Raw genomic sequence first — 12,179 nt, 5'->3', positions numbered from 1 at the left:
TGAATTGTTTTAACCTCTAAGCGGTGCTTGAATAATTTATAATGATCATGCATTCTTTGTACAAATCCCACACTGATTTTTCTTTACATAAGAGAGAAAATGGAGCAGATTAATTCTGCTTATTTAAATCTTGTTGTCATAAGTTTGAGTAGTTTTTTTCTTTTTGAGAAGTATTCTAGTAATCTTTTCCAGTTTATCACTAATACTGTTAATTCGCAAAGACCCTTAATCTCCAGGCCACGAAAACTGCAGTGCTTGTTTTATTTTGTGTATTTGTTAAAGTGTAGTTATTAAGATGTTTGCCATAGGCATTGTGATTTTTCACTTAGAACTGTGATGGCAAACCTATGGCACCACAGCCAGTGTATCATTGAAGGTTCTAAAAGGTTCGCCATCACTGACCTAGAGTTACAAACTGTACTGTGGCAGGAAATTTGATTTGTTCCACAACCCCTTGACAAGCAATCCCTGGCTATTTGCTCTCCAGTCTTGTTCTGATTAATCTGAGAATTTATAAACTCAGTAGAGTTTTTGGTGAATAAAACATGTAATAGAAAGTGTTTCCTTCTTAATAAAACATGTAATAGAAAGTGTTTCCTTCTTAAAAAGATTGTTATAAGAATTTGTGGCAGATTCATCTCTAAACAAAACACAAAGTCTCTTGTATGACAGCTCGGGAGGTACAATTCAGACGTACGCGAGGTAAGTGGGAGAGGACGCGCTCAGGCTCTATCTGGCGGTGTCAGGGAGCCTGGCAAACTGCCGCCAGCTTAGAGCTAACGAGGGGCTGATTTTGCTTGAGAATCACTAAATCATGCGTGGAAAGGAGATGCTCCCCTGTAGGCCTGCTAGGTGCAACCCAAGATTTCAAAAACCTTGTCACCAAGGAGGTTTTCTAGTGCAAAGGTGGCAGGTTAATGTCCTGTGGTTGCTGGGACAAACTTGGTGACTTGAAAACAGCAGACATTTATCCTCCCCCGGCTCTGGAGGTCTGAAGGCTGACATAGATGGTGACAGCAGGCCTTGTTCCCTGGGAGGCTCCAAGGGAGAGTCTGCTCCACAGCCCTTCCGGAGTCTGGGGGCTGTGGCTGCACCCTTCTGATCCCCGTCTGCTTGACATATCCTCTGCTCCTCAGGCTGTGCGTGCCTAGCCTCTCCTCTTCCCTGTTATAAGGATACTTGCAAATTGTATTGAGGGCCTAGCCAGATAGTCCAGGGCAATCTCTTCATCTGTGAGCACAAATTTAATTACGTCTGCAAAGGTTCTGGGAATTAGGAAGTGACTATATCTTCAGGAGTTATGAGAGTTTACAGTAAAACCAATGATTAAGAAAATGCTAGAAATGTTTCAATCTCCTCCAGAGGTAGCTATTTTGCCTTATCTAAATTAAGACTTCCATTCGAAAGGTGTGAATGAATGAGTTTACTCTGACTTGAACTATGAGGTCCATACCTAAGAAATTTCCTTTACTGACCCTAGACTGAGATGGAGGTGTCCAGATGTCCTCAAGGCAACCCTAGCTTCCCTTTCTTACCAACTCTGTGGCTAGAGAATAAGGCTTCAGTTGGATAATATAATGATGTGATCATAACATACGGTGAACCTTTACATTTTAAAAAGTGTATTACAGCAAATGTGACATTGCTGTTACTCTTCCTTAAAATACTACCCTTAGCTTTGAACACACTTAGCAGGGTACTGGGATGCTGGGCGTTCCTTCTAGAAATTCTTTCCAGGTTCTTGTCGTTCTGAGCAAAGAAATGGAGAAGAAATGGGATAGTGGGGCTTCACATTTATTAAAGGTATTAAAGATAGGAAAAGAAGGGAGAAAAAGTGCACTGGAAAAAGTGCTCTGCACAGTGAGTGCGGGCAGGTATAGCAGGAAAAGAAATATGCTCTGAAGGCACTGACCACGAGGCTAGTTATATCCCCATTCCACCGTCAGACAGAGGCTGTTCCACCAGATCCTTTATCTTGTCCCAGAAGCAGTGAAGATAGCATCCTCTGACTGGTACCAGAGGCAGGGCTTGGAAACTGTTACTGCTTGCCCTAGATCTCCATGGTGATTGACAGGTCATGCCCACTTGGCCAGCACTTTGCTGTGCCCTCCTCTGCTACACCATAGTTCCTGTCCCTTTCTGATGTGGTTCTGAAAGTCCTCTTTCTTAAGTATCTTCAGATGCACTATCATGGCTACTTCCATGTCCTGAATCAGTTCTAAGTGTGTACCTTTTATAATCACTTTGATTTTAGGGAGGAGTCAGAAATTGCATGGTGCCAATGTGAATAAGGTTCAAAATGCCTTTACGAGCCTGCCTTTCCCTTGGAGGCACTAGGCAGAAGCATCCACCGTGTTCTTTTTTTACCATACGTCATAAAGACAGAAAGAAGACTCCAGAACTGCTTCAGAAAATGGCAAGAACAATGGGATAAGTGTGTTCGGAGCAAGAGGGAATATGTTGAGGGGGGTTAATAGCAATATCTTTTAGTGTAATATATTTTAAAAATATATTTAAACACACACTGTATATTTGGTCAGCCCATGTACACCCACACTGGCTGCTCCTGATGTAGGAGATAGGGCGCTGCACAGTTGGCTGGGGGAAATGAGCGGGACCTGTCAATTAAAGATCCCTGAAATCCCAGCACTGGGGAGGCTGAGGCAGGAGGATCATTTCCAGTTCGAGGCCAGCCTGGGCTACAAAGTGAGTTCAAGACCCTGTCTCAAAAAGACCAAATAAACAAAAACCAAACCAAAACCAAAACCAAAAACCAAAACCAAGATCCCAGGGTGACACCAGGGCCCCTTATGTAGGACTCGCAAGCTCCCAGGAGATGTGGATGGTGTAAAAGAAGAGCAGCCTGCAGGGAAAGCTGCTAGGGTAGGTTTCTACGTTAGCTCAAGCTGAGTTTCTTAGACACTGCGTGTACTTTTGTTTTTGCTTTTCCCTCTTTTCTTTCTTTGTTCAGCCCAAATTCGCTCTGCAGAGCTGGTTTCTCCTATACCTGTTTACCCTGTACTTTTCAAGTAAACTTTTTGGCACTGGCTTGCCTCCTGCGACTCTTTGAGGCAAGAAGGACTTGGGATACTTTTGACTGGGGAGCCATTTCTAAAGAAACTGCCTTGTATTTGCTCTTTGAGACCTCGGTAAGGACGAGAGGGCCGAAGAGAGAGTCGATCCACAAACACTTACCGGAGCTTTTGCGCATTAACCCAACCTCAACGGGAGGCTGTTCTGGCCAAAGCACCTCTTCCTTTTCACTAACCGCACGTGGCTCATGCAGTGAAATACCACAGAGGGCCTGCAGTCCACGAGCCAGAACAGAGGGGGCGCTTGCTGTGTGTGTCCGAGACGCGCAGCCAGCCTCAAATTTCACCTTTTGCTTTCCACGCTCCACGCTTTTCTTCCTGGCAGCAGACATGCGCACTGCGCCGGGTGTGTAGCTTGAAAGAGGCTCCTGCAGGACCCCAAGCCTGGGAGGCCGTGGGGAGAGGGGGTCCCAGCCCCACGGATCCCGCCAGATCAGGGCATAGGAGTCATGGCATCTGAGGTCATCAGTCTAAAGACACAGAAAACATCCCCAGATTCACATGAACATTAAAGTGTTTTGTAGGCGCTGACGGCAGAGGCTGGTGCACGTAGTGCCCAACCGCTTGCCCTCCGTGTGTGCTTGCACCTGGGCTGAGGAGGGGAGGAGAGGGCGCCTCCACTGCTTTTGCACTCACAGAAAGCTGAGCGAAATTGTGAGTTTTTTTTTTAAGCTTTGAGGTATGTAAATATATTAAATGAATTTTAAAAACTCGTGGGTAGAGGACTGAGACTTGGTAGGGAAAAAAGACTTGGTTCTTGCGATAAGTACCTTGTGGGTATAAAATTAAACAGTGTTAATAATTAAACTTTCATTTAACAAGTAAATATTGCGCTGCGATGAAAGAGAACAAATAGATGCAATACTTTGGGAGATAAAGCATGTAAATTATAACGTTCAGTTCCAGATGAGCTTCAAACAATTAAAAACTGAAGCGTTACTACAGTTTATGCTGAGTGGTAAAACTGGTAATCCAGTTTCTTCCCATATAATTTGTTTGGGCTGGGGATTTTGCTCAGCGGCACAGCGCCTGTCTGGCAAGCACAAGGTCGTGAGTTTGATTCCCCGTACCGGAAAAAAAAAAACAAAGAAAAAAAGCAAAAAAAAAAAACCCCTCCAAAAAATCCATATAATTTGTTTGCTCCTCCTACCAGTACAGACTGAGAAAGGAGGAAGAAAAAAGTCATCTTTTTTCTTTATTTCATTAAGTTCTAAAAAATCAAGCCAAGCATGGTGGTGGATGCCTCTGATCCAAGCACTTTGGGAGGCTGAGGCAGAAAGATCACAAAATTGAGTTCAGCCTGACCAACTTAGTGACTTAGAAACCTTGTCTCAAAAAAAAAAAAAAAAAAAAAAAAAAAAAAAAGGAGCTGGGACCGAGGCTAAGGATGTAACTCTGCTGTAAGAAACAAGGTCTTTTCTATCAAAATATACACAAAATAGTGTCTACATCTTGAATTCTAGTCCACCTCAGGCAGCCTCTCCCAAACACACTAAGTTATGAAAAATGCCTGAGCAATTTAAATTCTGAGAACAAAGCTATAAACCAAAGTCAGCTTACTGACAGCTGTTATGGTTTGTGTCTGAGTGTCCCCCCAAAGACACGTGCAGTCCTGGGGCGGGCTTTTAGAGTTCTGATTGATTGGGTGTGAGTGCTACACCTGCCCTGTGGTAATAGTTTGCATATGTAAGGAAAGAGGCTTGCTCTTCCTGCCGCTCCTCCACTTTGCTCTTGTTGATTTTGCTGTGTTCCCCCCACTGTGAACTGTAGCCCTCTGCCATGCGCCATCCTGCCTTGGAGCCAGCCAAGTATGGACTGAAACCTCCACCAACTGTGAACTAAATAAACCTTTCCTCCCTTAATTTTGGGCATCAGGTATTTTGTCTCAGCAATGAGAGAAAAGTAACGGTGACAACAGCCAAGGGCTTTCTGTTTCCCACACCCCACTTCGGCTCTTCCTCCCCTCAGCAGCCCTTCAGATTCCCCTCTCTGCCCAGCCAGTGGGGAAAAGGTCAGCTGCTTCTCCTGCATTAGAGATGAAAGGGCCAACCCTGATTTGTCCTATGCACCTGATACCTCATGCTTGCACCCTCCTGCAAGAGAAAAAACAACTTGTGGTGATGCCTTGCCCTGTGTCTGAATGCATTCATTCTGGCACTGACACTTGAGTCTGGGGGTTTATTTCCTACAGTGCCAAGGCCCTCTATGTTCAGACCCTATCACCAGGAAAAAAAAGTTTAAAAAACTCAGATTTTTGGATTGAAGCAATTTCTGGATAAAATAAATTGCAGGGTGTGTGTTGTATTGTACCATAGGAATGACTGTCATTCAAACAGCTTGGTGCATGTAAAGGCAAATTAGCAAAACTCCTACAATTGAAAATGCTTTCCATCTGAGGACATTTAAACACAAAAACCATTTATTGAAAAAGATAGCAGTATGTTACTGTATAAGAAAACAATATGTGTTGATTTTAACCTAAAATTTACTCAAAACCTGTACTTAAATAAGCCTGTAGGAAATACTAGGTATGTACTTTACTTTAAGGGTGATTCTATGTTTTTTCTATGGGCTAATGGTACAGTTATAATAGTGCCCACCTATGTGCAAAGCACTGTAACATTTTATACTTATATACATAAAGCATAAATTACAACTCAATGAATTAAGATAAAGCAATGTACCCCCCATGAGTTCAAGAAATAGGACATTATCACAATCACAGAAGCCTCCCTCATCCCCCCACTTACCAAACTTTCCCTCCTTCCTAAATTTAACCCCTTTTCTGACTTACAGTACAGCAGCTTAGTTTTTCTTGTTTTTGAAATCACTGGGTATATGTTCCTTTGTGTTTTAGTTTTTTGCTCAGTGAAATGTTTCTAAGACTCCTCCGTGATGCTCTGATTACTACAGGCCATTTATATTCATTGCCATACAGGGGGTATGTATGTGCGGTGTTTCCAATTTGGGACTATTATGAATAATTATGTTCTTAGGACACATACTGTGCATGTCTCTTGGGGCACATGCACAGTGCACTTATGTCTTGTGTGTGCTTAAGTGTGGAATGTCTAGGTCAGATGACATGCACATGTTCAACTTTAGTAGATAGTGCCAAAATGTTTTCCAGATGGTTATACCGACTTATGCTCCCACCAGCAATATATGAGAGTTGCTGTTGTTCCATATTCTTGCCAGCACTTAGTTGCATCAAGCTTTTTAACTTTAGCCAGTTTGCTGGAGTATTATAGCATCGTGCTGTAGTTTTAATTTTCATTTCCTTGATGACTGAGCTCAAATACACTTAAATATATGTATTTGTTGGTCATTTGGATATCCTTTTTTGTTACAAGTCTTTGGCTATTTCTGTATCTTTTTCTTATTTACTTGTGGGAATTTTATGTACAGATTCTGGATACAAGTCTATTAATTAAGCTGGAAATATCTTTTCCTTATCCAGGATGCTGTTTTCACTCTTTTAATTATGTTTTTGATGAAAGTTTTTAGTTTTCATAGAGTTCAATTTATCAGTCTTTTTTATGGTTGATGCTGCTTGGCCTCTATATGAGAGATCATTACTTCCACTTTTACCCAGGAGGGAGAAGGTTACAGGAAAATATTGCTATCACTCAATTTTGTTGTTGTTGTTGGTCAGTTGTTCTCTTTTTTCTTCTTTCTTTTTCAGGACTGGGGCTTGACAGTGAGTTCCAGAAGGGGAGGAGACTAAAAATGGAGTAGAAAGATATAACAGCAGATGTTTTCTCAGATATGATGCGAAATAGTTCAGTGAATGTCAAGAAAGGTAAATATAAATACAACCACACTCAGGGACATCATGGTCAAACTGCTGAAAATCTAGAGTAAAGGGAAAATATTAAAAGTGGTCACATTTTCCATAGAGATCAATGTCACAAATAGACAGCTAACTTCTCAGCGTAACTAGTGAGATCTAGAAGACAGTCACATGACCTTTTTAAAGTGCTGAAAGAAAACAAATGTCAACCTGAAATTTTATAACCATTTTATTTTTAAAAATCCGTTACAAATAAAAATCAAAGCCATTTTTAGCTAAACAAAAGCTGAGGCAATACATCACCACGAGAAGTGTAATACAAGAAATACTAAAGAAAGTTCTATGGGGGCTGGGGATTTAGCTCAGCGGCAAAGCGCCTGCCTGGCAAGCGCAAGGTCTTGAGTTCGGTTCCCGGTACCGGAGAAAAACCAAAAAAGTAAAAAATTAAAAAAAAAAAAAAAAGAAAGTTCTATGGACTAAGAGTAAATAATTCCAGATGAAAACCTGGATCTATGGAAAGGAAAAAAGAGGGTCAAAAATGGAAAATAGGCAGTTCCCCAATTCTAACCTTAGTGACTTTGTAAACAGTTGACATTTCTGACACAGTTAAACATACATGTACTTGCCAAATGATTCAACAGGTCTACTCAGGTATTTACCCATGAGAACTGAGAGCTTTTGTCTATAAGACACTAACACAAATGTTCACTGTAACCTTCTTCATAATGGCCAAAGGTAGAGTCAACCTAAATATCTATCAATAAGTCAATTGACAAACTACTGAGCAGTAAAAAAGAAAAAAAACATGACACTAGAAATACAATCTATAAAAGAAAAAAATCAACTAATTAGACGTTATCAAAATTAAAAACTTGTTTTGTGACAGCCCATGTGGAGAAGATGAAAATGTAAACTACAGACTAGAACAAAATATTTGCAAATCATATATGTAACAAAAGACTCATATATATTTAGAATGATGCAAAAAACTCTCAAAACTCAACATTTGGAAAATAAATAATGAGAAAATGGACAATAGACATGAACAGACATTTCAACGAAAAGGAAACAGAGATGGCAAATAAGCACATGAAAAAAGATGCTCTACATGATTGTCAGGGAAATGAAAATTAAAGCTGCAAAGGGGCACCACTACTTAGCTATCAAAACAGCTGAGCTGAAAGGGTAACCGCATGGAATGCTGGCAAGAATGCACAGAAACGGGATCAGCCACACATTGCTAGTGATAATGGAAATGGTATCGCCACTGTGGGAAATGCAGTAGCAGTTTCTTAAAAATTTAAACACGTGCTGGATGTACTGGTGTAGACCTGTACTCCCTGCTAATCCCTGTCACTGGGAGACTGAAGTAGTTGGATTGGAAGTTGGATACCAGCCTGGGCTAAGAATAGAGAATATTTTGTCTCAAAATAAAAAGAATTTAAAAGGGTTGGGGATATAGCTCAGTGGTAAAGCGCCACTGGGTTTGATCCCATTTAAAAAAAAAAATAGAGAAGAACTACCAATACACGTAGCAACTTGTGTGACTCTCCAGTGAATTATGCTGAGTGACAAAGATTGCATATGTGTGTTTGACTACACACAATGTTGAAATGGCAACATTTTAGAAATGCAGGAGAGATGAATGTGGCTGCCAGGGGAGAAGGATAGCTTGGGTGGGAACAGAAGGAAGGGAAGTGGTTGTGTTTAGAAAAAGGCCCCAGGAGAGATCTTTAAGGCGATGGAATTGTTCAGCATCTCCACTGCAGCGATGAACCTATATAAGTGATAGAACTGTATAATGCTAACTACACACAGGCACACATACGCAAACGAGAGCAGGGAAAGCTGGGGAAATCAGAATAAAATAGGTAGGCTGTATCAACATAGATATTCTGGTTGGGATATTATACTGCTGTTTTGTGAAATATTGCAATTAGTGGAAACCAGGCAAAGTGTGCAAAGAATCCCTGCATTGTTTCTTACCACTGCATGTGAATTTATAGTAATTGTAATAAAGTTTTTAATTAAAATATTTTGGGGCAATTAAGTAAGAAGAGTAGGATGATTAGGACAGTGCTTTCCTCTGCATGATCTTGTAGGATTTCCATGTAGGAGCCAGTGAAGCAGACTCTAAGGCTAATATTTTCACAGAAACCAAGATGCTTTGACTGTCGTAAGCTTATCTCACTTAAGAGTCTGCCGAAAGGGTATTTGAAAAACTGGAATATTCAATAGATGGTCTTTAAGTACAAGTCTAGAGTAGGTTCACTGTATAGATATTTGACTTAAAGCTGCATATTTTGTTAAATACTAAAGGAGTAGTGCTGTGCCCAGTGAGAACTTTGAGAGAACTCTCAAAGTTCACTGGGGGAATGATGGTGAAATAAAGATAAAAGTCTTTATAAGGAATGCTGAGGTCAGGTGGAACCATCTCTCCAGATGGGAGAAAAAAGGAACTGCTCAACCATGTGGCACCTTTATTTCTACATTTGGCAGGTTGGTGTCAGGTGACACCCCTTTGCCTAGTAACATATTGCTTGGATTGACTTGGGGCTTGGAGTTCCCTGGACTGAAGTAGCTTGTTCATGTGGCTTGCCTGGGGGCTCTTTGTTCTGAACTGGGCTTACCTTCCCCCCACACATGTGATCAATTTCCAGCTTCAGCCACTCTCTGCAGAGCAGTAAAACAGATTGGGACAAATCAATGTGCTTTAGCAATTTGAAATAACTCATGATTATTTAAGACATGCATAAAGTAAAGAGCTTAACATTTTTTATGATATAAAAATCCATTTTGCATGAGGAAAACCAGAAATGAGCTACTGGTTCAGGTAATGATATAGGTGGATCTCAGAAGCACTGTGGTAAGAGGGCATACTTTAAGATTCTACTTACTTCAAATTTTGGGACAAGAAAAATTAACCCACAGACATTACATTAGTGGTTCTCTGGGAGCGTGGTGATGGGCAAGGACAGGAAGGAACCTAAGAGGGAGGTGGAAATGTTCTGTGTCTCTACTGGGGTGCGGTAGTCATGTGGATGTGTACACATATATCAAACAAAGTGAATACTGAAAATGCATAGGTAATTACTGCATGTAAATTAAACCCTAATACAGTTGATTTGAAAAATACAAATTACAGGAGGATGAGAGAATGCTACATTGCTGGTTAGAAATATCAAAATGGTATAACTTTGGAAACAGTTTCTTATAAAATTAAACACTATACTTATCCTACATTATAGCAGTCTTTACTTGTATTTTCCCAGAAGTAAACATGGGTCCATAGAAGACTTGTACATAAATTTTCATAACAGCTTATTCATAATAATAAAAAACTACAAACAACCTATACTTGTATGAATAAACAGATTATGGCATATTTTATCTAATGGAATATTATCTAAAGATAGAAGGAATGAACTACTTAGCCATACAACCACACCAATGAATCTTAGAGAAATTATGCTAAGCAGAAGATGCCAGATACGTAAGAGAATGTGTTGGTTTTTCCCCTAATTTTTATCTTTCAGTGCATATTTGCATTATACAGTGATTACATTCTTCATGGGGAGTTGGTACACGTACGTGACACTTCTTAATTATTTTTTCACCCCCGAAATCTCTTGGTCCCTTCCCATTTGCAAACAATCTGATCTATCGCCCTGCCTCCTGGTGAGAATGCAGTGTATGCTGCTATTACATGGATATTATAGAAAGAGGTAAGGTAGTCTACAGTGAAACAGGAGAGGAGGGAGGGGGTGGGGAGGCAGACACAGCACTGTACACAAGGAGCACAGAGACATTCTCTGAGGGTCATAGAACTGCTCTGTCTTGACTAAGTGGAGTTGCATGGTTGTACATATACTTATTAAGACTCAGTGAACGATAAGTGGACATAAACGCCAGCGTTTGGTGGAACTGAATTGCTGTTACCTGAGCTGGAAGCCAGGAAGAAGAGGTCTGGGCAGAAAAGTGGGACCCGAGCTCTGCCCTGCACGTCCCCTTCTCACCCTGTGCCCCAGAACTGACCGTGACTGCACAGTCTGCGTGCTCTTGGTGTGTCCATCTTCCTTCCCAAGGAGGAAGGGGCTCTGATTGTCTTGTGCACCAGCACTTTCCCTCCCAAGCGCCCCAGGCTGTGACAGGGGGCAGAGATGTGGGCCGGGCCGAGCAGGTGCTCTGGCAAAACCTTTATAAAACCGGAGCAAAAAGGAGGCAGAAGCTGCCTGCAGCCACAGAATAAGTCCAGCCCGGGCTGAGCCGAGGTGACTGCGTATGGGTGCACCTGTCCGCCCCTGCAGCGGAGTGGCCGCCCTGCCCACCACAGGTCGAGGAGCCCAGGGAAACCCTGTGTGTGTCTGCAGACCCTCTGGGGTCTAGTGGCCCCTTACTCTATATTCTTATTCCTTTTCTGGTACTAGGGATTGAACCCAGGCCTTTGCACTGAGCTGAATCACCAGCCTATTTACTGATTGATTGACAGAATCTCATTAAGTCTCACAGTTGCCCAGGTTGGGCATGAATTTGAGATTCTCCTGCCTCAGCCTCCCAGACAGTTGGGATTACCGGAGTGTGCTACCGTGCCCGGCTCATTCCTTGTTCTTTAACATGCATTTTGCACTTCCGTGCTGAATCTATAGATAAACAGACTAAATTGTGCTTTATTGCAGGGGAAGGAAAGGAAAATCTTCTCCAGGCCACTTCCAGTGAGCAGGCGCCGGTGGGGTCCGATCGTTCGAGGGTGGTCGGAGTAGAGGGGTACGGGTACTGGGTGGGCACAGGGAGCAGGCAGGACTGGGGACCGGGTCGTCAGAACGGCACCGTGCAGGGTTGTGGCGCCCGGCGGCAGTGATCCCTTGGCGGTGGGCCCTGGAGTCTGAACAGATCGCACTGCCAGGCGGCGCCCCCTGGTGGCGGCTGCAGGGACTCCGGACCCGGGAAGCCGCTTCCACCCTGCAGGCCCCCTGCCTCTGCAAAGCCGAGCGCCCGCGCTGCCCCGAGGCAGAGGGGGGACCCAGCGGAGCCTCTTTCCCCACCAGCAGAATGGCGCGGTAGCTGCGTGTTACTGGGCTGTCGTGAAGATTGGAGGAGCCGATGTGGGTAAAGCGCTCAGGATGGCCCATTCCGAGCTTCCACCTGGCCTTCCCGCATTTTCGCGTGTCTGGAGCAGGGGCCTGGGTCAGAGAGGAACCTGTGAAAACGGCCCAGCCCTCTCCCAGCAGGAGCTCCGGGGAGCGCCCGCCGCATCCAGACCCACAGCTCTTTAAACTAGGGGTCCTGAAGTGGGG

At 42.9% G+C, this 12,179-nt stretch overlaps 1 pseudogene; it reads right to left on the bottom strand.

The window, feature by feature from the left end:
• Positions 1–3,424, bottom strand: part of LOC102019186 — a 30,251-nt pseudogene extending 26,827 nt beyond the window's left edge.
• Positions 3,425–12,179: the final 8,755 nt, after the last annotated feature.

This window comes from Chinchilla lanigera, unplaced genomic scaffold (assembly GCF_000276665.1).
Source record: "Chinchilla lanigera isolate Chin_1 unplaced genomic scaffold, ChiLan1.0 scaffold00100, whole genome shotgun sequence".
Classification (NCBI taxonomy): Eukaryota; Metazoa; Chordata; class Mammalia; order Rodentia; family Chinchillidae; genus Chinchilla; species Chinchilla lanigera.
The sequence above is the reverse complement of the archived record's forward strand: the minus strand, read 5'-3'. Positions and strand labels throughout refer to the sequence as shown.